This window comes from Schistocerca nitens, chromosome 2 (genome assembly GCF_023898315.1).
Source record: "Schistocerca nitens isolate TAMUIC-IGC-003100 chromosome 2, iqSchNite1.1, whole genome shotgun sequence".
Classification (NCBI taxonomy): Eukaryota; Metazoa; Arthropoda; class Insecta; order Orthoptera; family Acrididae; genus Schistocerca; species Schistocerca nitens.
Genome location: NC_064615.1, coordinates 649,122,583 through 649,146,282, shown reverse-complemented (window position 1 = coordinate 649,146,282; position 23,700 = coordinate 649,122,583). Strand labels below are relative to the sequence as shown.

Sequence of the window (23,700 nt, the reverse complement as noted above, 5' to 3'; positions counted from 1 at the left end):
CAAGTACGAAAACATCACATTCACAGAACTCATACAGCTAACTCAGCTGCCTGCTCCACGCTATACGGTAACACTGAGTAGTCACAGTGGAAGCCAGTACAATGTTGCCTGGGTCCATTAACTGAAACGTTTCAACTACATTGTGATGTTTAGTTCTAAAACACTCAATGCTTTGTATCGCATGTAGCTTCTCTATATATCAGATGAACTATGCTGATCGATTAATATATGCTTTCACCTCCAAATCTTGAAATCTTCCGTCTCTAAGACATCGGCACCACATGCTGTTAAACCCTAATCTTCCTTCCTTTTTTCTTCAAATCTCACTTGCTAACCTATACAGAACTCAAGTACGAAAACATCACATTCACAACAGAACTCATACAGCTAACTCAGCTGCCTGCTCCACGCTATACGGGAACATTGAGTAGTCACAGTGGAAGCCAGTACAATGTTGCCTGGGTCCATTAACTGAAACGTTTCAACTACATTGTGATGTTTAGTTCTAAAACACTCAATGTTTTGTATCGCATGTAGCTTCTCTATATATCAGATGAACTATACTGATCGATTAATATATCCTTTCACCTCCAACTCGTGAAATCTTCCGTCTCTAAGACATCGGCATCCACGTGCTGTTAAACCCTAATCTTCCTTCCTTTTTTCTTCAAATCTCACTTGATAACCTATACAGAACTCAAGTACGAAAACATCACATTCACAGAACTCATACAGCTAACTCAGCTGCCTGCTCCACGCTATACAGGAACACTGAGTAGTCACAGTGGAAGCCAGTACAATGTTGCCTGGGTCCATTAACTGAAACGTTTCAACTACATTGTGATGTTTAGTTCTAAAACACTCAATGCTTTGTATCGCATGTAGCTTCTCTATATATCAGATGAACTATACTGATCGATTAATATATGCTTTCACCTCCAAATCTTGAAATCTTCCGTCTCTAAGACATCGGCACCACATGCTGTTAAACCCTAATCTTCCTTCCTTTTTTCTTCAAATCTCACTTGCTAACCTACACATAATTCAAGTACGAAAACATCAGAATAATCTACCAATACAAGCATACTTTTCTTGTCTGAGGCATTCTCGATTATAATGTTTTCCAATCACTTTCTTTCGGGCGATAGGCTTTATCGTCTGATATGTATGCTCTTTTTAGATCTACTTTGCACCTTAGTACACACACACACACACACACAAACCTAACCCCACACGTCGAATTGGTTGCAAACAATCCGCTTCACATTGAAGTCACTTAAAAACTGAGGAATGCATAGAAGCAGTGCCCCCTAGTAGCTGTGGTGCATAACCAGGTTAACTTGTGTCCGTAGAGTAAGTAGGTATTATGTTTGTAAAGGCGCGTTTACACTAAGATCGCAACATTGTACGGAACATTGTTCGTGGCTAGTAATGGACTACCGATGTTCGCAACATGGTGGCAACATGTTCGCAACAGAAAATCAATGTTCCGCGACTACGTCAGTACTCAGTAGAGATCAATGAAACATTGTTCGTGGCCTGCTATATGACTGCGCAGCGCTAGTGTTCGTTTGCTCTGATCTGGAGTGCAGTGGTGCGTAAATTTCACGTCCCTTCATTTTTATTTGAAATGCAGTGGTTACGAGACAAAATTTTCCAGTTGATATCGCTCTATGAGGCACGTTGCGAAGGTTACAAAAATACTAAAATCAAACATGATTCATCACTAAAAGTTGCTGCGGTGCTCGGCACCAGCAGCGGTGACGTGGACAAAAGAATTAAATCTCTCTTGTCTCAGTACCTACGAGAGAAAATAAAAATAGAGGAAAGTAAAAAAATCTGGATCTGGTACTGACACACTTTACCAAACGAAGTGGTTTGGATTTAAATATCTACGTTTCCTGGATGATATCCAGGAACCAAAGGAGACCCGGGACACAATTGAAGAGGTACACAAGGTTATACTTGCATATGATTAATTTTATTCTCTTGTACAACAATTTTAACTGTAATTATTTTGCCATGGAACAGCTCCTTGTGGGCTCACAAAGTAGTTGGCAAATTCGTCGCGAATTTCCTTGAATGTTTGAGAAGTTCTCCGAGGTAGATTTGGGAGTGCAGTAATGGAGGATGCATTAGCATCTTGTTTCCATGCCCCTGGAATGACTTCACCTGTTCGTTGACAAAAAGAATCTAAGCTTCCTGGTAATAACTTCTTGACTCCGAATTTCTTCTTAAAAAATTGTGCAGACACACTGCTGTCATTGTGATGGTTTGTGCCTTCTGTGGTTGTAATAGCATCGGTTTGCCGAAGACACGAAACACCAAAGCCATAATACCATATGTGTTTTCCACACTCATCCTTGCCCTTGACAATTTGTAGTTATAGACTCTCTCTTTCGAGCCTCTGTTGTGTCTATCTGGATACGGCTTCATGATGTTTTCCTGTAATGGCAAAGCATCATCTGCTGTGAATACGGAATACGTATGGTAGTGGCTTTGTCCCTCCATGTAAACACTCGTGACGTGGCACGTTCAGTTTGTTTTTGTGAATTAGCTCACTTATGGGGGCATTCTTGAAAACACCTCCATCAGAAATCCTCCCTTGGCAGCCAACGTCAGCATATAAAAAGTTGTAGTTGGCGTCAACAACAGCAAGCAACAATGCTAAACGATCCTTTATAGTTACAAAACTCGCTCCCACCAGCAACAGGGCACTTTAGAACAATGTGCTACCCATCAATTGCTCCCACGCAATCAGGGAAGTGGAGTGCCTGGCGGCACACTCTTTTGAACGCCATTTGTCTTCAGTAGCTGGCATCTGAAACAAGTAAATTTGGCATCAGATTTCGCAAGAGCTACCTCAACATGCAGCAGCTGAAACAGAGAAACCTGCAGAGAAACCTGCAGAGAAAGGTGAAGAGGACAACACACCACCTCCACAAAAACAGGCCAAGAGGGGGGTAGGGGGGGGGAGTGGAAGTAGCGACCCCATACTTAATGCAACAGAAATGTTGCATAATATTATGCAGCAGCAACATCAACGCCGACAACAACAGGACTCGGCAACAGATTCCGGAAAATTTGTTGTCACTAAATTGAAAGCGCTTCTGCCCTATGAAAGGGCAGTGTCTACAAAACAAATAAGTGATGTGCTGTACGAGGAAGAACTGAATGCTCTGAGGAAGCAGCAGCATACAATAATAAACACAGACGCAGCAAGATCATCAGCATCAACTTCAACTGCAGATTTCCCTGTCACATTCATTGGCAGCCTATCTGATTTGGATTCTGAAGAAATTATATTCATGGAATGATGCAAATACGTAAATGCTAATATAAAAATAAATATCTAATCAATTAAATACGTCGCAACGTGGCAAGAACAATGACACAACACAAAAAGGCAATATTTGAGAAAATACTTTTAAAGAATTATACTAAACTTATAATGAAGTAGTACAAGCTTCTTTTATATTTCAAGTAAGTATTTAATGGCAGTATATTCTGTTATATTACATACAAAAGTAAATGCTGTAATTGTATCCATATTTTTCAGTGAAATAAACTCAAAACTGCCATTTTCGAGTTGTATCAGTTTTCTTGCTGGGGCATGTGTTTCAGTGCTGTTAACATAGCTTAATTACCTTTACATAATCCTTCAACCAAAGCTTCACAAACTTCAGGAACTATTTGAGACATGGCTGGCTTTGAAAGTGGAATAAATATGCAAGACTTTGATAGGAGTCTCCTGATGCCAGAAAATGAAGAGTAACAGCAAGTCTTTGCTTCACAGGGATTGATTTTCTGAAATTTGTGTCTTTCTTTGAAACAGATGGTCCTATAATATAATTGTGTTTTAGTGACAGCTATGGTGCACTATTGTTGTTGCTCTGGATGTTAAAGAGTAGTATTTGAAGGGAAGACCAGTTACTTTTCATAGGTATGTACAAAAAATGTACTATTGTTGTCATGAGGCACTTTATACGTTGAAAAATATCGAGGCACGGTATTATAAGGCCTTGTATTGTAGAGATAATTTCAGCGATTTTATGGCCATATGTTTACAAGACAGGTGGTAGATAAATTGGGTCTAGTGAAGTAGGGGATACAACCTGTCAGTCACTTATAGATAATAATGTCTTCACTTTCAGCCAGAGATAAAAAAAACAGTTCTGTGTTCCAGATAAGTGCTGTCATTGTACATTAAAATAATTGAATGTGATTTCAAAAGAGATCGCTACATAGTGCTCAAAATATTCTTTATGTGCATTTATTTAAATAATTGGTTGTTTACAATTGATTCGGTACTTAATTCCATTCTTAGTGATATTGAGGTAATTTGGACTATTAGTTTCTTATTTTAGGACAATTTTTAGTATCTTATTTTCGTCTTTAGGTATGGATTTATCTGTTGCGATGAACCTGGATGATTTGAGAGAGGCTAGGGGCGTAAATATGTTGGCTACGATTTGTTTTTACCACTAGGAATATATATATATATATATATATATATATATATATATATATATATATATATATATATATATAAAGATCATGTGACTTACCGAACGAAAGCGCTGGCAGGTCGATAGACACACAAACAAACACAAACACACACACAAAATTCAAGCTTTCGCAACAAACTGTTGCCTCATCAGGAAAGAGGGAAGGAGAGGGAAAGACGAGAGGATGTGGGTTTTAAGGGAGAGGGTAAGGAGTCATTCCAATCCCGGGAGCGGAAAGACTTACCTTAGGGGGAAAAAAGGATGGGTATACACTCGCACACACACACATATCCATCCACACATATACAGACACAAGCAGACATCTCACAAGCAGACATATTTGAAGACAAACTCTTACTCTTTGTATATATATATATATATATATATATATATATATATATATATATATATCCTCTAAAAGATTGCACAAAGATTTATTAAAGTGCCAGAACTTAACATAAGATCAACAACAGAATAACTATATCTTTTTTAAAATTTCACAGATCTCTAATACAAAGACAAATACATCAAAGACACTTGCACACGTGTAACAGAAACAAATATGAACTTGTAATATTATTTACAATCCTTTAACACTCTCCAGCAATTTCATTTCATCACCAAATCAAGAATTTAACTCAGTCTTTATTTTCATTGGTTACTTCCATCCCAATCAAAGTTTTCATTTTTGATAGTTTCTTTGCTGATAAGCCCTTAGTAAGAATGTCACCTGCCTGATCTTGTGTTGACACATATTCAACATTGATCTTCTCATTGCCTAACTGTCATACATACTGATATCATGTTTCAATATGCTTAGAGCATTAATAGAATCCTTCCCCTTTGATTCATTTAATAGCACTTTGATTGTCAATGCGTAAAGTAGGAATTGAACTCTTTTTCAACAACTTCAATTTCTTTCAATAACAGATCAAGCCATACTAGATATTTACTTGCCTCATTGGCAGCAATAAATTCAGCTTCCATTGATGATTGTGCGACACATTTCTGTAGTTCACTTTTCCACATTCCTGGTCCACCTCAAAACTTCATTAAAATTCCACTTGTTGAACGTACAGTCAATTTTTCACCTGCACAATCAGCATCGCTATAACCTTCTATAGCAGAACTGTTCGTTTTCCTAAACTGAATTCCATCATTTATTGTATTCTTCAAATAGCGAAGAATTCGTTTAATTAATTTTAGGTGTGCTTCAGTAGGCGAATCTTGTGCTCTTGAAGCAACATTTACAGCATAAGCTAGATCAGGATGTGTCCCCAGTGTTAAATATGTGAGACTGCCTATAATTTCTCGGTAAGTGTCGATATCAGTAGCTGGTGGTGAATTACCAGGTATCCATCCAGGCTCAATTGGTAAAGATATTGGCTTTGAATCAGTCACATGATATCTGGCTAACACTCTTTTTACATATGCAGTCTGATTAATCTTCATACAATCATTAAATCTTTGGACTTGCAAGCCAAGATAACAATCAACTTCACCTACTACTATATCAAACTCTTCATGTAATTGTTTTGTGTAATTATGAACTGTTTCACCAGGTCCTATTATCAATCCCTCATCCACATGAAATAAAACGATTAAATTTTCATTAAAATACGTACAAGGATCAGCGCTACTCTCCTGAAAATTTGATTTCTTAAGGTATAACTTTAAACACTCATACCAACATTTTTCTGTTTGCTTCAGTCCATACAAGCTTCGGAGCAATCTTCAAACACAGCCTGTGCCATCATCATAACCTTGTGGTTGTTGCATGTAAATTTCTTCCTCCAGTTTACCATTCAAGAATGCTGTTTTAATGTCAAATTGTTTGATGTTTCAATTTCTTTGAACAGCAACACACAAGAGGGCTCTCAGAGTTTCAAACCTAGCCACAGGACTGAAAGTTTCAGAAAAATCAAGCCCTGGCCTTTGGCTAAACCCTTTTGCAACTAGCCTTGCTTTGTACCATAAAATGTCATTGCTATTATCCAGTTTAATTGCAAACACCCACCGATTTCCAATAGCCTTCTTTCCAGCTGGTAAATCAACTAATTTCCAAATACCAACCTTTTGATCCGAGTCCATTTCTTCATCCATTGCAGCTTTACAATTTTCTACATATGAGGATTTCACTGCTTCATCATGGTTCCTTGGACCTTCCCTCAGCATCATCATCTTGGGTCGCTCAGGTTCATCTAGGTAACGTATCGGCCTTCTAATTGTTTGTCCCTCAAAACTCGATGACCATCTGCATTTTCAGTCGCTTCTACATGATATTGATCATCCAGGCTTATAATATTTTCTTTTGGTATTTCGTCATCATTAGAATCAGATGGTTCTATATCATTCATAGTCGATATGTCAACTAATTTGGTAACATCACTCTTCAATGATTGTTTCAATTTTTCATCGTTGAATTTTACATCTCGGCTAACAATAACTGAATGCCTATCTGGAAGGTATACACGATAGCAACACTTATCATAACCAACTATATAACCTTTCAGAGATTTGGCATAAAATTTTCACCATTTCCGTGCTGGAATACAGACAAAACATTCTGTCCCAAATACTTTTAGATGATTCAACTGACTCTTCCCTCTCAAAAATAATTCTGTTGGTGTCTTTTCTTCAACCTTCGTAGGCACAGTTCGGTTCAGAGTATGAGTAGCTGCAAGTACAGCATCTCCCCGTAAAGCTTTTGGAATATGCTTTGCTGACTGAAGCCATGAACGTACCATTTTGCAGGTAATCCTAATTTCACGCTCAGCAACTCCATTTTGCTGTGGTGTATATGACACAGTCAAAGAATGTCTCAATTCAATTGACCCAGCATATCTTCTCACATCGTTATCGTTAAACTCCTTGCCACCATCAGTCTGCAGTTCTTTAATGGTACATTGAGCTTGTGTTTTCACCAACTCAATAAATACTGGCAACTTCTCCTTTAGATCATCATTTTTCAGTAAAAGATATGTCGCTCTGAAGCTTGAGAAGTCAGCTTTAAAAACAAGAAAATATCGATGGCCAGCTAAATCGTTTTCCTCCATTGGACCACAGACATCAGCGAAGATTAATTCACCTGGGCTAGTTGACTTGTTAACTCGTGAACCAAAAACTAGCCTATGACGTTTACCTAGCATACAACCTTCACATAATTCATTGTCTAACCTTACATTGATATCACGAGCAGTCAAAACTGATTGTACATGGTGTTTGGTCTGGTGCCCAAAACTTTCATGCCACAATTGAAGAGTATCAGAAGCTTCCTTTACTACACAGGACTTTCCTTGCTTAATAACTTTCACTGCCAAGCAATAAAGTCCATTCTTGCTTTTAGATAGAGCAATAACAATTGGAATATTATCTCTATAAAATGCAATATTTTACCATCTTTTTGATACTTTGATCAAGACCTTTTTCTCCGGCCTTTTTAACATAAAATAAATTACAGGCACCATCTGGACAACACCATACATCTTCAAAATATCGTCTAGTCCACTCTCTTCCATTAAAAGTTTCAACATCAATACGACCACTCCCAAATCCTTTGATATGCACATTATTTTTAGCACTGTACATTTTCTGTGGTACATCAAAAGGAGTGTATAAAACATACCAGTCTTGACGATTTGTGACGTGATGTGTCGTGCCACTATCAATATACTACTCGTCGCATTCTGATACATCTACATTTGTAGGTAAATTACATAGTTTCAATAAAGTTTCTTCTGGAATTTCTCGTGACAATGTTTTCACAGCTGATAGCATTGCAGAACCATCACCACCACCACTAGGACAGTTCTTGGAGATATGACCTTTGCTTTTGCATTTAAAACACACTATGCCCGTTTTGCAGTCTTTCGAAATGTGTCCAACTTACCACGTGAAAAACATTTCTTCACATCGCGGTTGCTTGAATTTTGCACCTTTTTCGCATTGCCCAATTTAATTTTGCTTCGTTGCTGTGTAGATACACTTCCCTTGGTTCTTGAAAACACTGCAGCAGCTACATTTGTTTCTTCTCTGTCTTGAATTCGCAGCTCATAATTCAAACTCCTATTCTGTAGTTTATGCCATGTTTTGTCAGCTTGTGGTAGATCATGTCAAGTTACGTAAATGTGATCAAATTCTTTTGGCAGTGTCTGAAGCAAATGTGCACACAAATCAGCTTCCACTGTTGGTTTACTTAGCATAGACATCTTTATTTCTACTTCGACAACTTTTGCTAAATAAACTTGCATACCGCCTGATCATTCCCATTCGACATTGTGAAACTTATGTCGCAACATGCGATATTTTCAGCAGATTCAATATCATAAACCTCGAGTAATTTATCCCAAACATCTTTTGCAGTTTCACATGTAGCTACTCGAAGTAGCGGTTTTGTTTCTAGTGACAAAACAAGACGTTTCTTCACTTTTGAATTCGCTTTCGTCCAAGCACTTAATTCCGTTACATAATCTTCAACATTTGTTTCTGGTTTCACAAAAGATCCGCATACAACATCGTAAAGAGCGTGACATTCCAAGACAGCCTTCATGAGAATACGCCAGGTTGCCCAATTTTCTTCGCCATTTAATTTTTCAACCTGTTGTTTTTCTTCAGTCATTATGTTTTGCCTTTATTTTCTCTTTAAGCTTAAAAACTCGTCGAATAACTTAGTAAAATGTCCTCAAAACGGGTGATCGCTTCACAAGCCGTCTGCTTGAATTACTCGATTCTGACACCATTAAACACATCTCAATTATATATCAAATCAATGCTAATCTCAACCACGCCCCTCTGCTACCATGTTAAGATAAAAATACATATATCCAACCTCTAAATAATTGCGCAAAGATTTGTTAAAGTGCCAGAACTTAACGCAAGATCAACAACAGAACAACTATATTTTTTCAAAACTTCACATTTCCCTAATACAAAAAACAAATAAATCAAAGATACTAGCACACGTGTAACAGAACCAAATATGAACTTGTAATATTATTTACGATCCTTTAACATTTACAAATGTGTGGTCTCGTTGCCAAGTATGTTCGATGTCGTAAGTGCAGCGAACATAGGCACCTCACAAGTGTACATCGTCGCCATACTCACGACTTATTCATATGGCGTTGCAGCAAAGATCGGTTGTGGCAGTCCATTAGATGAGGGGCATGGTTCGAAAAAGCTAAACTCGCCTTCAGAGACATTATGAAAATCCCGTACTATTGGCTGTGGCTGTGTGTCCATGAATGTCGTGTGAGTAAGCATACAGTTGTGGATTGGTACTCTTTTTGTAGGGAAGTTTGTGGGGAATACATGAAATATGGGGGGTGGGGGGGGGGGGTCGAATGTTATGGTCGAAATTAACAAGTCGCATTTTGGCAAAATGAAGTAGAACAGGGGGAAACTCCATTGGGATTATGGGTTTGGGGGGGGGGGTTGCATAGTTTCAGATCAAGAGTGTGATGATGTAGTATTTAAAGCACTACCCAATCGAAGGAAGGAAATTTTGGTCAGGTTAATTGAAGATCACGTTGCAGAGGGTGCCATTGTAATTTCAAATGGTTTTCCTTCGTATAGGGATTTAGGGGAATGGAGTTATCAGCATCTTGTAGTTAATCTCAGTATTGAGTTCAGACCATTATCCACAGGGGATTGCACAAATAGAATAGAGGGCTATTGGTCAGCTGTGAAATCTCTTGCAGGGAAGAGGAAACGCCAAATTTCCACACTTCAAAGTCACTTAGACGAATATTCATGGAGGTGTAGTATTCCCCAAAAATATTGCCCATTTTAATGTTTTGTTAAACGTGTTAGGCAAATGTACCATCTGAAAAATGTTAGCTAATTTCATATTAGGATATGGGGGGGGGGGGTGAATGTGTGTGTGTGTGTGTGAGTGAGTGTCTGTAAGTCTTTTCGTAATTTGTTGTGTATGTGGGTATGTGATTTTTGTTGATGTCTTTCTAGGCGAGCTTCGGTTCTTTTAAGAAGTTCCCATATGGTAAGTTCAGCTTTCCATTTTTTCCTTTTACTGCATTTGACTATTTTGACGTATTTCATTGTTGTATTACTCCATTACGTATGTTTCCGTGTACTCCAGTACGTAATAGATATTTCGCATCTGTCGTTCTTCTTTCATTTCCGAGCACTAGTATCAGTACTTTTTCGAATCTGTACTAGCAATATTAAAGGCGAAACGCCCGACACAACTAAAATTTGTATCCATTCTTCACTTGGCCTATATGTGAACTGGAGAGCAGGATACAAATGTTGTGTATAGCTATAGGCCTATAGCTCAACTAAACAATGTGATACTATTGTCACCGCTGTTTTCAAAACTACAACCTTCAGTCGATACTATTAGCATCGAAGGCGAAAAAAAAAACTGTACCCCATATTGAAGTATGGGATACAAATTCTATATGTGTCGTCTTATTGCCTCTTCGCATAGTTCAATTGAGGTACAGGTTGCAAATGTAACGTACTTCCATTTCCACGTTTTCTTTAGCAGTGTAAACATATTTAGGTCAACGGAAGTATGGGATACAAATATTATGCACCTAGCTCCTTCTGCCATCGGTAGTACTACTATCTACATAAGAACAGACTGTTAGTGGTAGCATAGACGAAAGAAACAACACATGGGAAATTTGTATCCCGTGCTTCACTTGACCTATATAGTTCAGTTGAACAACAGGATGTTAATGCTAACGAAAACGAAGAAATCGACGTATGCTAAACTTGTATCCTGTACCACAGTTAAGCAATACAGCTTGACTCAGGTTCGAGATACAACTCATATGTATCTGACGTAAGGTGTTGTATGCTACCAATCTTTCCATCCATTTTTCCCCTTCACTTTCCACAGAGATAATATGATTCAAACATACAATATCCTTAATGTGAAAATCCTACTTGCTTTGATATGTGTCAACCATACTTTTCATCTCTCGCATTCCTTTGTTTCTGAACAGTCTTGTCATCTCTTTCATCTGTGTAATAAATGCTCTCTGCCCAATTCTGACGACATTGGTCAAAGCCCATGGGTTGTATCCCCTGCTTCACTAGACCAGATAAAATAACAAGTTTGTATGAGTAGACTCCTAGTCAGTGTACACATAATGATTCTATGTTCATACGCAGATAAAATTTATACATGGTAGTGTGGTTAATTTCCTCAACTTCACGCAGGGTCTCAAACCCTTGTGTGTAACTAAGTATTTCTGCATGGGACAGATTCCTATACAGTGTTATTGTAATGTAATTAATTAGAACAGATTCGTCAATATGAATAAGCGCAGCAGAAAACAAAAAAAATATGTTGGTTGTCACTTTCTTTTTCATTCCAAAATTCGAGCACTGAATTGACATTTTTTTGTGTGTAATGTATGATTTTAGTTGTGTGATGAGATGGGGTAAGACTTTATAGAAGGGTAAATAAAGAAGGGTAAATAAAGAAAAATTGAAAATAATAATGGACAAGCATGTATTGGAAATCTCTTGCTGTATTTACTGTAACAATTTCATTATTGCAAACGCGCTATTTTTTGTGTCACTTTGGTGCCCTCTGCTTTGTTATTATAACGTGATTAATTACAAAAGAAACTCTACAATATGAATAACTGCAACAGAAAATGCAAACAAAATGTTACTGGCTGTCACTTCTTGTCCCATCACCAAAAAAACATGAATAAAGTGGATTCAGAGGTACGCTACTGTGAGGAAAAAGCAATACCATTGCTCTTCACATCTTTAAGCCAACTTTGGCTCCTGTTGTCAAATAGGTAAGATGTCTGTAGAATACATATACAATGTTCCATGGTACTTCTGAAGGTGATGTATCTGTATCAGCTGTGTAATAACACTGAAAATAGGCTACACACTAAACAGGCTAAAATGCACCATCCCAAAATCACATCACTTGAGCTGCAGCAGATCTCGTGAGCAGAATTCTCGTTCTGTGTACCTGAATGTTCACTCCATGGATTTTTGTAGTCTGCACTTGTATCCAGTGATCTTAATACGACGATCTCACTGATGTGCAACTATGGCACCAGGCATGGATATTTCACAAGCCTCCAGGGAAAGAAGCAAGCCATCTTTAAGTGGGAAATACGAATTTCATCTATTTTTGCGTGACACACAACACAAGTTTATTTTGATTATGTATTATCATTGAAAGATTTTATACACACACTAAAATTAAACACGTTTGCAAAAGGAAGGTGTTTAATTATATATATTGTATACATTCTTCTTCTCTACTGGTGACAGGAGCTGATTCCAAAACTGTGTTAATAAAGTCACTTTTTTTGTATTTCCTTAGCACTCAAGCCATTCCAGATAATTATTGTGAGAGTGCCAGAAAATATAACTTACCAAAAACAGAAAAAAGCTGAGTTCTATGCGAAGGGAAGCAAAGCATAAATTCAACTTCCTCAAAAGAAATAAATTGTCCTTGTTTCATACTGCAGACTACATTTTGCAGTTCAGTTACTCTTTGCTTCGATTTATTTTTCGAACATATATTTTTTTCTCTGTACCACTGTCTAAAATAAGGCCTGACAACATGCAATGATCTGTCTGCATAGATATCTGCGCAAATGTCCGTGAATGCAATAGATCACTGTAAATGCAGTACGTTCAAGCATCACAAGTTTCAATGTACTGCTTGTCCACCATCTGCCAGTGTAGAAAAGAAATTTCAGTGGGAAGCGACTACAGTTTCTTATATTAACCTCGAAGTTTGTTTCATATATTCAGAAATTGTGGAAATTATGATATGGTCTGTGTTTACAAACTGTGGTGCGAAAAACAAAATGCAAGCAAAATGTCAGAGGCAGAAAGACATCAAAATTGTTTACACAGTGGTTACTTAAGCAAAAGCTGTTTTCTCATATAAATTTACTTCATGGGTTGGAGTGCGAACTCGACGACTAGCGTAGTTATTTGAGGATGGATTTAAAAATGTATAACTATGTCTCAGTATCTTTCATTATCAGCTTAACACAATATTGTGACTGTACTCTTATTTAGAAGAAATATGGCTACTTTTTTTGCTGTACTGCGATATCTCACATTATATTATGGCATAGGACAATACTGAGTGAAAGTATGTTAGCAATCCTCTAGTACCAGATCGAATAGATTTCGTTAGTTTGTGATGAAGAATAAACAAAAAAATGTTCCATTTCCCAGTTTGCAATAGGGCCAATCACTCGTAATTTCTCTGTTATGGAATTATAGGCCGTCGCTGCATTCCCTGTGTTTCATTTACCACAAACATATTTGACTTCTACACATTTCAATATGTTTGGTAACGAGTCATATAGTCGCAACAGAATCTGAGTAGCACAGTCACCATATTGTAGTGTCTATGATACTAGACTGTTGCATGGAGGGTCGTGAGTTCAAAACTCACCTAAACTGTAAAATTTTAATTTGTATATTCGGTTTGAGTACATTCTAGAAGTATCCACAAATGTCAAGAAACATTGTACTGGAATGTTCTGTAACTGTATACAGAGTGTACATTTTAAGCTGACAAACCAGAATAACTCGAAAAACAAGCTTCACACGAAAATATGTGTAGCATCTAAAGTTGATTATTTTCGAGGGGGACATCTGCTGGTGCTAAAATTAGCCCACCACGCCGGCCCCCTGGGGATGGGGTGGGGAGCAACATTAAAAGTTCAAATGGGAACACCCATTTTTATTGTAAAATCAGATTCTACATAAAAAACAATGTACATTTTGTCTTAAACATTTGCTTTGACTCTTGGTGTTGACGCTGTAGTTCAATAAAATCCATGTTCTCATTTTTCCGTGGAAAATGGTTGGATAAATAAAAAAGACTTATTTACTTCGTAAATTTTTATTCGCTAAAACTAAAACTCTCCCTCTCTCCCCATAAGGTGGGGTTTGAGAGAGAGGAATTAGAGTTTTATAAATATTGACCCAAATATTAATTTTTTCTACAGATTCAGATAAGTTTTGTTTGTTTTGTGGTCAACACATTTGGTCTTTTGCATGAAGACATCTACTCGACAATTTGAAGTTTTCTTCACGATATTTCAAGTCAAATCAGTAAATGTGGAACATAAAAAATTCGTATGGCATACAGTACCTACATTATTTAACATTCTGATAAGCCACCACAAATGTAGCTGAAGGGAAAACCACACAAACGTGATAATAAAAAATCAAAATGAATAAAACCATTTCAAAACACAGTACACACCAGTTTCACAAACGCTGCTACACCAGGGTCACAAATGGCAAGAACCATCAACACATTCGCTTTTGAAGCATAAGTAATCACATTTATAAAAGTATTCGTGAATTACGAAGTCCAGTGAAGTTTGAATGTGTGGATCATTAGACACAGCCAAGTTTGTTACTTGTCAATAGATGTGCATATTATGATAAGAATGGACCACAACAGGAATATATACTTCTCGTGCATGAAATACGTGTTTATATTCTCTTCCTTTCAGCGGAAGAAGCTAATTATATGCATAATCGAAAGAATAAATTGTAGTTTACGTCACTGAACCAGTGAGATTCGGATGTTTTCACACATAACTCACTATCATTCATGTCTCTTCGTTATATACTAATGCCTGGAACGCAAAAATACAATAATCATTTGGTTGAGTAAGTGGAAAATAATTAGAAGCGAACAGTAATCTTAATGTTGACCTTCTCGCCACTAAGGGCGCTCATATTCTTCCACCAGTCAGATTCACTGGGGTGAAACTCATAAAGGAGCTTCTTGGTTCGTTGCCACGCCAGTTGGAGCATTGCAAGTTAATCAGTTCGCATCTATTTTCCTTATTGAGTGATTTAAGGTTTTCTGTAACTGTGTTTTGTTTCACAGTACACAGAAGGTCCTTTCACTGCATTGTTTTTTTATTTCTGTCTCATTCATGTATTGCACTCTAAATCGCATTGTAAATATGTTGCCTGTATTCTGTTTCGTTTCTGATCACAACCACAATACCTGTATTGTGGCAAGAAAATAATAACATATTTGTTTTATGTGAAACAAAAACTGGTTTCACTCCATGGTGTTCTGTGGCCTTATATTTGCTTCTTACAAATCCGCACGTGAAGTGCTTGATTTGAATGCATTGTGAGTATTCTAATGAACTGCTATGTCGCAAAGAAAAATTAATTAACTTGACCTTTGACTTTGACTCCGATAAGACAGGTACTGCATTTCAACTCTATTTTGATTTTTTTTGTCTAGATGCATAGACCTTAAAATTTTTTACCAGTCTATTATAAAAAGCTGTGAAAAAATTTTACTATAGATAAAATATGTTTTCTTCGTGGCTGCTGTAATGAGGGAATGGGTTAGGTACAGGATGAACTGGTGGTCGGAGGTATCCGTTTCTTCAGTTCTCAGAGAATGCCAGGCAAAGTCAAAGAAAACTGCTACAACGTGCGAAGAAAACTCCGTCTCTCGTGGCAGCTTAAGTACTATAGTCGCTGTACGATTTTCTGGAAACACTTTCAGAATGAGAAGGTTGAACAACAGTGACAGTATTATATCTTCTTACAAACAAACTGCTCGCTTAGGGAACGTCTTTAACACACAAGCTGACAGGCGAAATATCTCGCGTCGTTCGGACTGTGATAGTAGCAGATGCGCCCAGTAGTGTTAATTTGCGAAGAAATCACTCTGCACTGGATTGCTGAACACAATAATCGTTTTATGAAGGTCCAGGAATCCAACATCGAATAAAAGTTCGTAGGCAAGTTAAATTTTTTATTACTGATAATTGCGATTACATGTTGTATCTCCTCTCCACTACAAACTTATCTGACCCTCCAAAGAAAAACACAATGTTTAATCGGCATTTCTTATCCACAACAATTACCAAAGGCATAGATGTTATTATTTCACACCAAAGAGCATTGTCATCTCAAGTACAGTAGCACATCGTCACTGGTACTCGCAGCAAGAATATTAGAGTAATATTACATTTCTTAGGGACATTACCGTATATTGTTTTTCTTCTCTTTTATTCGCATTCGTTTCTGTACTTTCTCCCATTTTATGTAGAGCAGGGTGCGATTTGTGCTTTTTCCAGTGAGGGGGATCTCTTCGGGGGCTATTAGAATTATGTATGTTACTAGCTTGGACCGTGGTGTTACGCATGGTTAAACAGCTATTTATAAATAGATGTTAATGCTGAAACTCACTATTCACGCGTATGCACTATCAGAAAAGCCATACCTTGTTATATCTTTAAAAGTGCATTATAGCTAAAGATTATTTACAAAACCATCTACATACAGGTATACGAGGGGAATTCAAAAAGTAGAGGCACATTTGTGAAGAGCTGTACTTATTCTGATGATAGAAAACTGAAACATATTAATAGTATTAATAGTAAGACTTATTAAAAACTTTCAGTGTTCGGCTCCACAAATTTAAATTATATGTCAAGTTTTACTCCAGTGCATGTGAAATAAACATCCCAGGTTGGGACGCATAAACTAAAAACAGAGGAGGGGATGGTCTGATGCAGAGGGGGGGAAATCCCCCCCATCCCCCCTGCAAATCGCACACTGATGTAGAGCTCCATGTTAGTAGCATCTGCGTAACACTCGTTTCACAACACTTCCTGCAAATGTGGTATCATTTTGACGTCACACACAATATCGACAACTGCAGGAGCTGTTATCGACTTTTGCTAGCGTTCGTTTTGGTCATCTCTGACATACAAATGTATATTTCCCCAACCTGACATACATTCCATTTCAAAGAATTTTGCTCCATTAGGCCTACGCAGTCGGCCAATGAGGATAATCAGCCAATGAAAACAGTCTCAGAAGAGTGGCATACTTTATAGTGTGTAGTGGTTCATGTGGGTTAAATGTGAATAACTGTAGTGTTTTGCAAGATTTGCGGGAAGAATTTCGCCCACAGCCATGACTTACAGAAACATACGTGCACTTGCCACAGTGACGGTAAAGCAGAAAGAGGGACAAAAAAGAAATCACATGTGACGTCTCTCAAAACACACATGAAAACAGAACAGCAAAGTATTAATAGCTTTAAGAACATGCTTACCATGTCTCATGTTCCTTTGCTAAGCTCTCGTGCTCAATGTGCGAAGATTAATATGAATAATGGATTAGTTATTTTGCTTTATGAGAATTGCTTACCACAAATCTTGTTTCTTTATTAGATATCGTGTACAGAGTGCAACGGTTACATGTGCTCGAAATGGCAGGAATTAAGATCGTGTATGGAAAATTTACAAGAAAAAGAAATGGTGATAAAGCAAGTTTGTCTATGGCAGGTATGGAAACATTTACAGTGTGTTTTGTTGTATCTGTATTGGTTTGTATCTTCACAGTAGCAAAATGACACTGTGCTAAGCAATAAATCTATCTTTTACTTGCATCACATTCACAGAATCATAAACAGAGTCCCACTTATCAATCTAACTTAGTTCTCAGAGTATGCTACAGAGCAGTCTATCATCTCAATCAGTATTCCGTGGGGTGGTAAGGATCAATACCACACTCTAGTCATATTTTGTAGAAAAAAATAAAGATAAGAACCATAATTTTAGACTTTAGACTGACTGAGATGATAGACTGGTCTGTAGCGTACTCTGAGAACTAAGTTAGGTTGATAAATGGGACTCTGTTTATGATTCTGTGAATGTGATGCAAGTAAAAGATAGATTTATTGCTTAGCACAGTGTCATTTTGCTACTGTGAAGATACAAACCAATACCGATACAACAAAACACACTGTAAATGTTTCCATACCTGCCATAGACAAACTTGCTTTATCACCATTTCTTTTTCTTGTAAATTTTCCATACAGGATCTTAATTCCTGCCATTTCGAGCACATGTATCCTTTGCACTCTGTACACGACATCTAATAAAGAAACAAGATTTGTGGTAAGCAATTCTCATAAAGCAAAATAACTAATCCATTATTCATATTAATCTTCGCACATTGAGCACGAGAGCTTAGCATAGGAACATGAGCCATGGTAAGCATGTTCTCAAAGCTATTAATACTTTACTGTTCTGTTTTCATGTGTGTTTTGAGAGACGTCACATATGATTTCTTTTTTGTCTCTGGCCTGTCCATTCCCACAACTTAAATCCCATCAAGTATTATGGGGAGACACTTTACATCATGGCTGTATGGACCAATGACTGTCCAGCTGTTCTCTACCACAATGGTGGAGGAACGGAACTCCCTGCCACAAGAACTACTTACCAAATAAATGACCAATGTTGAAGCATGTTGCAGAGCAAACATGGCCGCCTGTAGTGTTCACACACCCCATTAAGAAACATGTGGTACACCTCTATGTATCGTATAAAACAAACGAATGTTGCTATTTGAAACATTCACCAAGCCTCTCTGTTATGACAATTTAATTAATACTAAGAAACATTATTTATCTTAAATAAAGATAACTGGAGATTAAGTTTTTGGAATTGCTCTCTGCATCGAGCTACAGGTGATTACATTTATTATGCACATAGTTAACATTCAAATTATCTTGCTTTAATAGTGCAATTGGTAGAAGCAAAGCAATGTTTCATCCAGAAATAAAATAATAATTGTATTTATGAAAAACTGAAATGAAAAAATTTTGGTACTTGTGGACAAGTCAATGTTTCATCAGTCTTCTTGTTAAAATTATTTGCAATGTAACTGTTTTTATGTACAATTATTGATACAATAAATGTGATAAGTTTTGTTAACAATGTGAAAATCGATTCTTGTTGTTTGATAAAGATGCTTTCAAGCTGTAATAAATAAACATTGACTGGAGACAATACACTGTCTAGTAGAGACTCCTGAGGAAAGCTAGCCCACATGTGCTAGTAACAAGGACTCCACAATACATTCTCCAAGGAATCTAATACTCTTTTGGCAGTGGTGGGGCCTGAGAATGGTTGTAATGTGCTGCCGAAGCTAGTCATGTGAGACAATAGACATTCTAAAGATACAGTTGTGGCGGTATTTTTTCTCATATAGCAATCATCAAGCACTTCCTTACCTCATTCAGATACTGAATAATAAACATCATACAGGTTGAAATCAAAACTGATGCCTTGGTGAGAGTTGATTTGAGCATTGTAGTAAATATAGGAAATAATGTTTCACTGATAGCATGTACCCAGTGAAAACATTTTGCAACAAAGAATGATACATTTGCAATTGTGAATGGTGCTTATATCTTCACCTGCTGTAGTATGTGGAGATGTAAACCTAATGTGCCATCAAGTCCTAATAAAGCGCAATGGTCCACGTCATATAAGACGGTGCTTCCATACATAGAGGTGGAGCAATTGGGAAGTATGGAGGGGATGAAATTTGCCTAAGCACTACAGCAGAAAGCAGGCAAACAAGGGCTGCGTTGCCAGACTGTGGCAGTGTTGAGAAGAATCAAATTCATTTGTGTACTGCACATCCTCTTACAAATTCAGATCTATGAGGAACATAATAAAGGCTGATTCGATCAGTCAACTCGATGGCAGAAATCTTAATTCAAATATTGACTCACTGTGTCAGATGCTCAGCAGCTTTATTCCATGTAAATGTCGGAAAGTAAGAACAACTGACGAACTTTTGTGAAAGTGTTAAGTACAGTTTCCACAAAAAGACGATTATCCAGCAACAAGGCCATAGAGACTGCATACAGTTTTTGTCATTTTGGTGCAATTGTAAATAAATTTGTAATACACAATCGCCTGTAGATAAAAACCGAGAATGAAATTCACAGGTTACAAATCTTTGACATCCAAGCTCTGCAACGTATCCCATAATGGGTAACAGCAGAGATGCAGTTGCAGATTTCAAAAAGCTGACTCAATTTTTCTACTTTCGTTTATTAATTTGTTATGGCATCATAGCTTTTAATAACTTTTCCTAAAGGAAGAAAGTGTTGTCATACAGAAACTTGTAACAAGGATAATCTTTAATGTCCACTCCAGAACTTTTTGAAGGCAGCTAATTAAACAGTTGTTTTCAACGATCAATTGAAATTCGAAAACAACAGTACGATAGCATTCATCATTACAATAAGAGGAAGAGAAATGCTTTACACTAATGAATGATCCATGATACTGGGCACAGAAATGAGTAAGGTATTTTGCAATAAAAATCTTTCACAACTTAATCATTGAAGTGAACAATCTAATAGGTATCGAAATTAACTTCAAACAGAAATTGAAACCATTATATTTGCTTGACAACTCGTTGTCCATAGAATTTTTTAAAAGTGTAAAATTTTATAATATGTTTATGTGGGTGTGTTTGAATGTAGTTAAATTCAAACTACTGTATGCAAAAAGGGATTATGTGGAGAAAATATTAATCCAAAAGACTACAATGTAAATGGTCAGTATGTTGTCATATGTTTCGCTAACAACCATCATTGTAAGTGTAATCTAACGCTTTCCACAGTACACTTAGGTACCACAACTGTTATCCATGGAACAACTAGACAACTTACACCATCTTCGAATAACTCAAGGGAATGCTGCCCTATAAGTACGTGGAAAACAACCGATATTTCGACAGGTAATCCTCCCTCTTATTTTAAGATATTTTCCAATTTGTGCCTTGAAAATGACAGGTTGTTACCTGTCAAAATATCAGAGTGTCTGTCAAATTAATCAGGCTACAATTTCGCGACTGCATAGTAAATACTTGGAAAGGCTTGAAGTTCACAACTGACGTAGAAACTAGTTGATTTGCCTTGGGCAATACATCGAAAATTATAGGTATGTCAATCATAAAAAGTTAATGTTAATATACCTCTTAGCATACAATTTCCCAATCAACAAAGGCTACGACGTTTTCATACACTACAAATACGACTGATGTTTTGAAACACAAAAATATTCTTTTTTAAATTATGAGTCTTTAAAAACAAGAACTATTATTACTGTACTCTGTTCCTGAGTCTATATCATAGTAATACCATCGTCACTGCTATCTGAGTCTGTGTCCAAACCATCTAACTACAAATTTACGATTATAGGTTCAAGGCTTCTATCCATCTTCAGCACCCATCAAAGTCATCTTCCTGAAGCTTTTGAATGTGCTGCACACAATCTGCTCAGGCGTAAGGAGATAGATTGTCTACTGCTCATACAAAAGCGATTCAGTGTCTGCTATCTTAAATGTTTTGTTCCTTTCTGCCACATAGCCTTTAACCTGTGCCCAAATTAATTCGATCGGTCTATACTGGCAGTGACACAGTGGTAAGTGCAAAACTGTGTGGCTATATTCACATGCAAGTAAGTCAAGATCATATGTTTTCTACCATGACTTGTTTAAATTAACAAGCTGCAGGAGCTCTACTTGGGTCTTGCAAATACTGTGCACAATATTTTTCTTTTTAAGCCAGAGCACAATATCCGCTTTCCTGGTGTTTGTACTCATTGTTTTCTATGTCAAAGCTAAGTGATTATTGCTATTGTCCGTTACAATGATAAGATTGTGGAGCCAGATGTGAAAAGAACTGTTAAGTGAACCACTTCTTGAAAGTGACAGCCTTCACTCCTGAATGGTAGTCACTGCTGTTTTTCTTACATCTAAAAACGAGTTTACTCTCAGGAATAAAACAAGAAGAAGAGAATGCAGAATAATTATTCGAGAACCTTTTCCTACAGGAATGTTAAAACCGCCACTACCATCATTCAGTTTCCAGCAGCTTTTCCTGGAAAGATTTTGATTCACCCATATTTCATCCAGGTAATATGCTGTTGAACTACCTTCTATTTTTCGTACATCTTTCTCAGGAATGTGGCTCGTGCTGCGGCTATGTCACTTTGTTCTATTAAAAATTTTCTCTCGTCATTACATTTAACATATTTGAAAGCAATGGTTTCCAAAATTATTTGCATTGACGAAGTGCTTCCTTTGAATCCAATTTTGTCATTCATAATTTGAGCAAGTTTTTGTGAAGTCGGATACTCACCATTCATATACATTTCAAAGATGAAGTGCCTTAAAAAATCGTTGTCAAAGCCATCTTTTGTGTTCCAGGTTTCGTGCATTTTCGACGCTTTCCAGATGACACGAAACTAACTTCTGCTGTCTTTTGTACAACTGTCACACTTTCATTTATAATTCGCTGTACAGTTCTCTTGTCTACAACACATGCTTCTGAAGTCCGTTTTTGTGTCCTCGAAATGTCAACGATGGTACCCCCACTTTCAGATTCACGTTTGAAGAAGCTGTAAGTGCAGTAAATAATCCCCCTCGCCGGTTTGTAAAGCACTTCATGTTCTTGCCGTCACCCGACGTATTTATTTGGAAATCGCACTAACATGTTTAAAGGTAGACGTTCACATCTATAAGGCAACAAGAAAATAACATCGATAACTGAATAAATAATACGCTTTTTCTGTGAACTAAATTGCGTTGTTGTGAAGTATGGCAGGAGAGCTTGCAGCTTGCAGGAGAGAAATTCTTGTATCTCTGGGCTAGCCACTCGGAAAGAGAATGAATCTTTTTGGTCGCCAGCGGTTCGTGGAGGGGGATGCGCAGAACAGCTGAATATTGGGACTCCTTCCTACGTGAAGTGCACTTTAGTGACACCTTATGACTGCTGGTTATGGTATTGTTTCACTATAGAACAAGTTTATGAAATCCGTACATATACACATGAAAAACCCGACTACTGCTCTTATTGATGTTGAGGACATAGCAAAAGTTCAGGGAAATAGTTCAGGGAAATGCCTACGAGCGACTACTGCTGTTTACTCAGCAGTTGGAAGAAATACAATATTCGAATTGAGGACTGTGACTGAACAAACCTCTTGCATGTAGTATCTAAAAGTGTATATTACATATAGTCATTTAGGATGGGAAAAAGCATGAACTACTTAATAAAAAGATGAGCAAATGTTATTACATATGAAGAACGTTTCAGAACTGCTGATTCAAACAGCAGTTAAGTGTTTGCTACACAAAACATGTTACTATTTGGCAAGCTGTACCGAAAATAATGTCTTAAAAGGACTGTAAAGTCAGACAGTGACTGAATTTGCCACGTCGGTACAGTGATGTATAAGAGTGAGGCTGTCTAAGTGCATATAAACCATTTGATGTGCTATCAAATTTGCTCATCATGGTGTTTTTTGGTGGTAATGACTATTGAGAAAAGCCTTGTTACTTGGAAATTGTG

At 37.2% G+C, this 23,700-nt stretch overlaps 1 protein-coding gene across 9 annotated transcripts in view; it reads right to left on the bottom strand.

Moving 5' to 3' along the window:
* Positions 1 to 23,700, bottom strand: part of LOC126236763 (UPF0488 protein CG14286-like) — a 718,241-nt gene that overhangs the window by 26,140 nt on the left and 668,401 nt on the right. Inside the window, exon 2 of one of the 9 annotated variants that reach the window (XM_049946324.1) lies at positions 239 to 1,033. The exons of 6 other annotated variants lie outside the window; for them this stretch is intronic. The gene's annotated coding sequence lies outside the window, so the exon portion shown is untranslated. Of the gene's footprint in view, positions 1 to 238; positions 1,034 to 1,087; positions 1,486 to 23,700 lie in introns of those variants that run through there. 2 more of the 9 variants (XM_049946325.1, XM_049946327.1) reach the window with 2 other exon arrangements.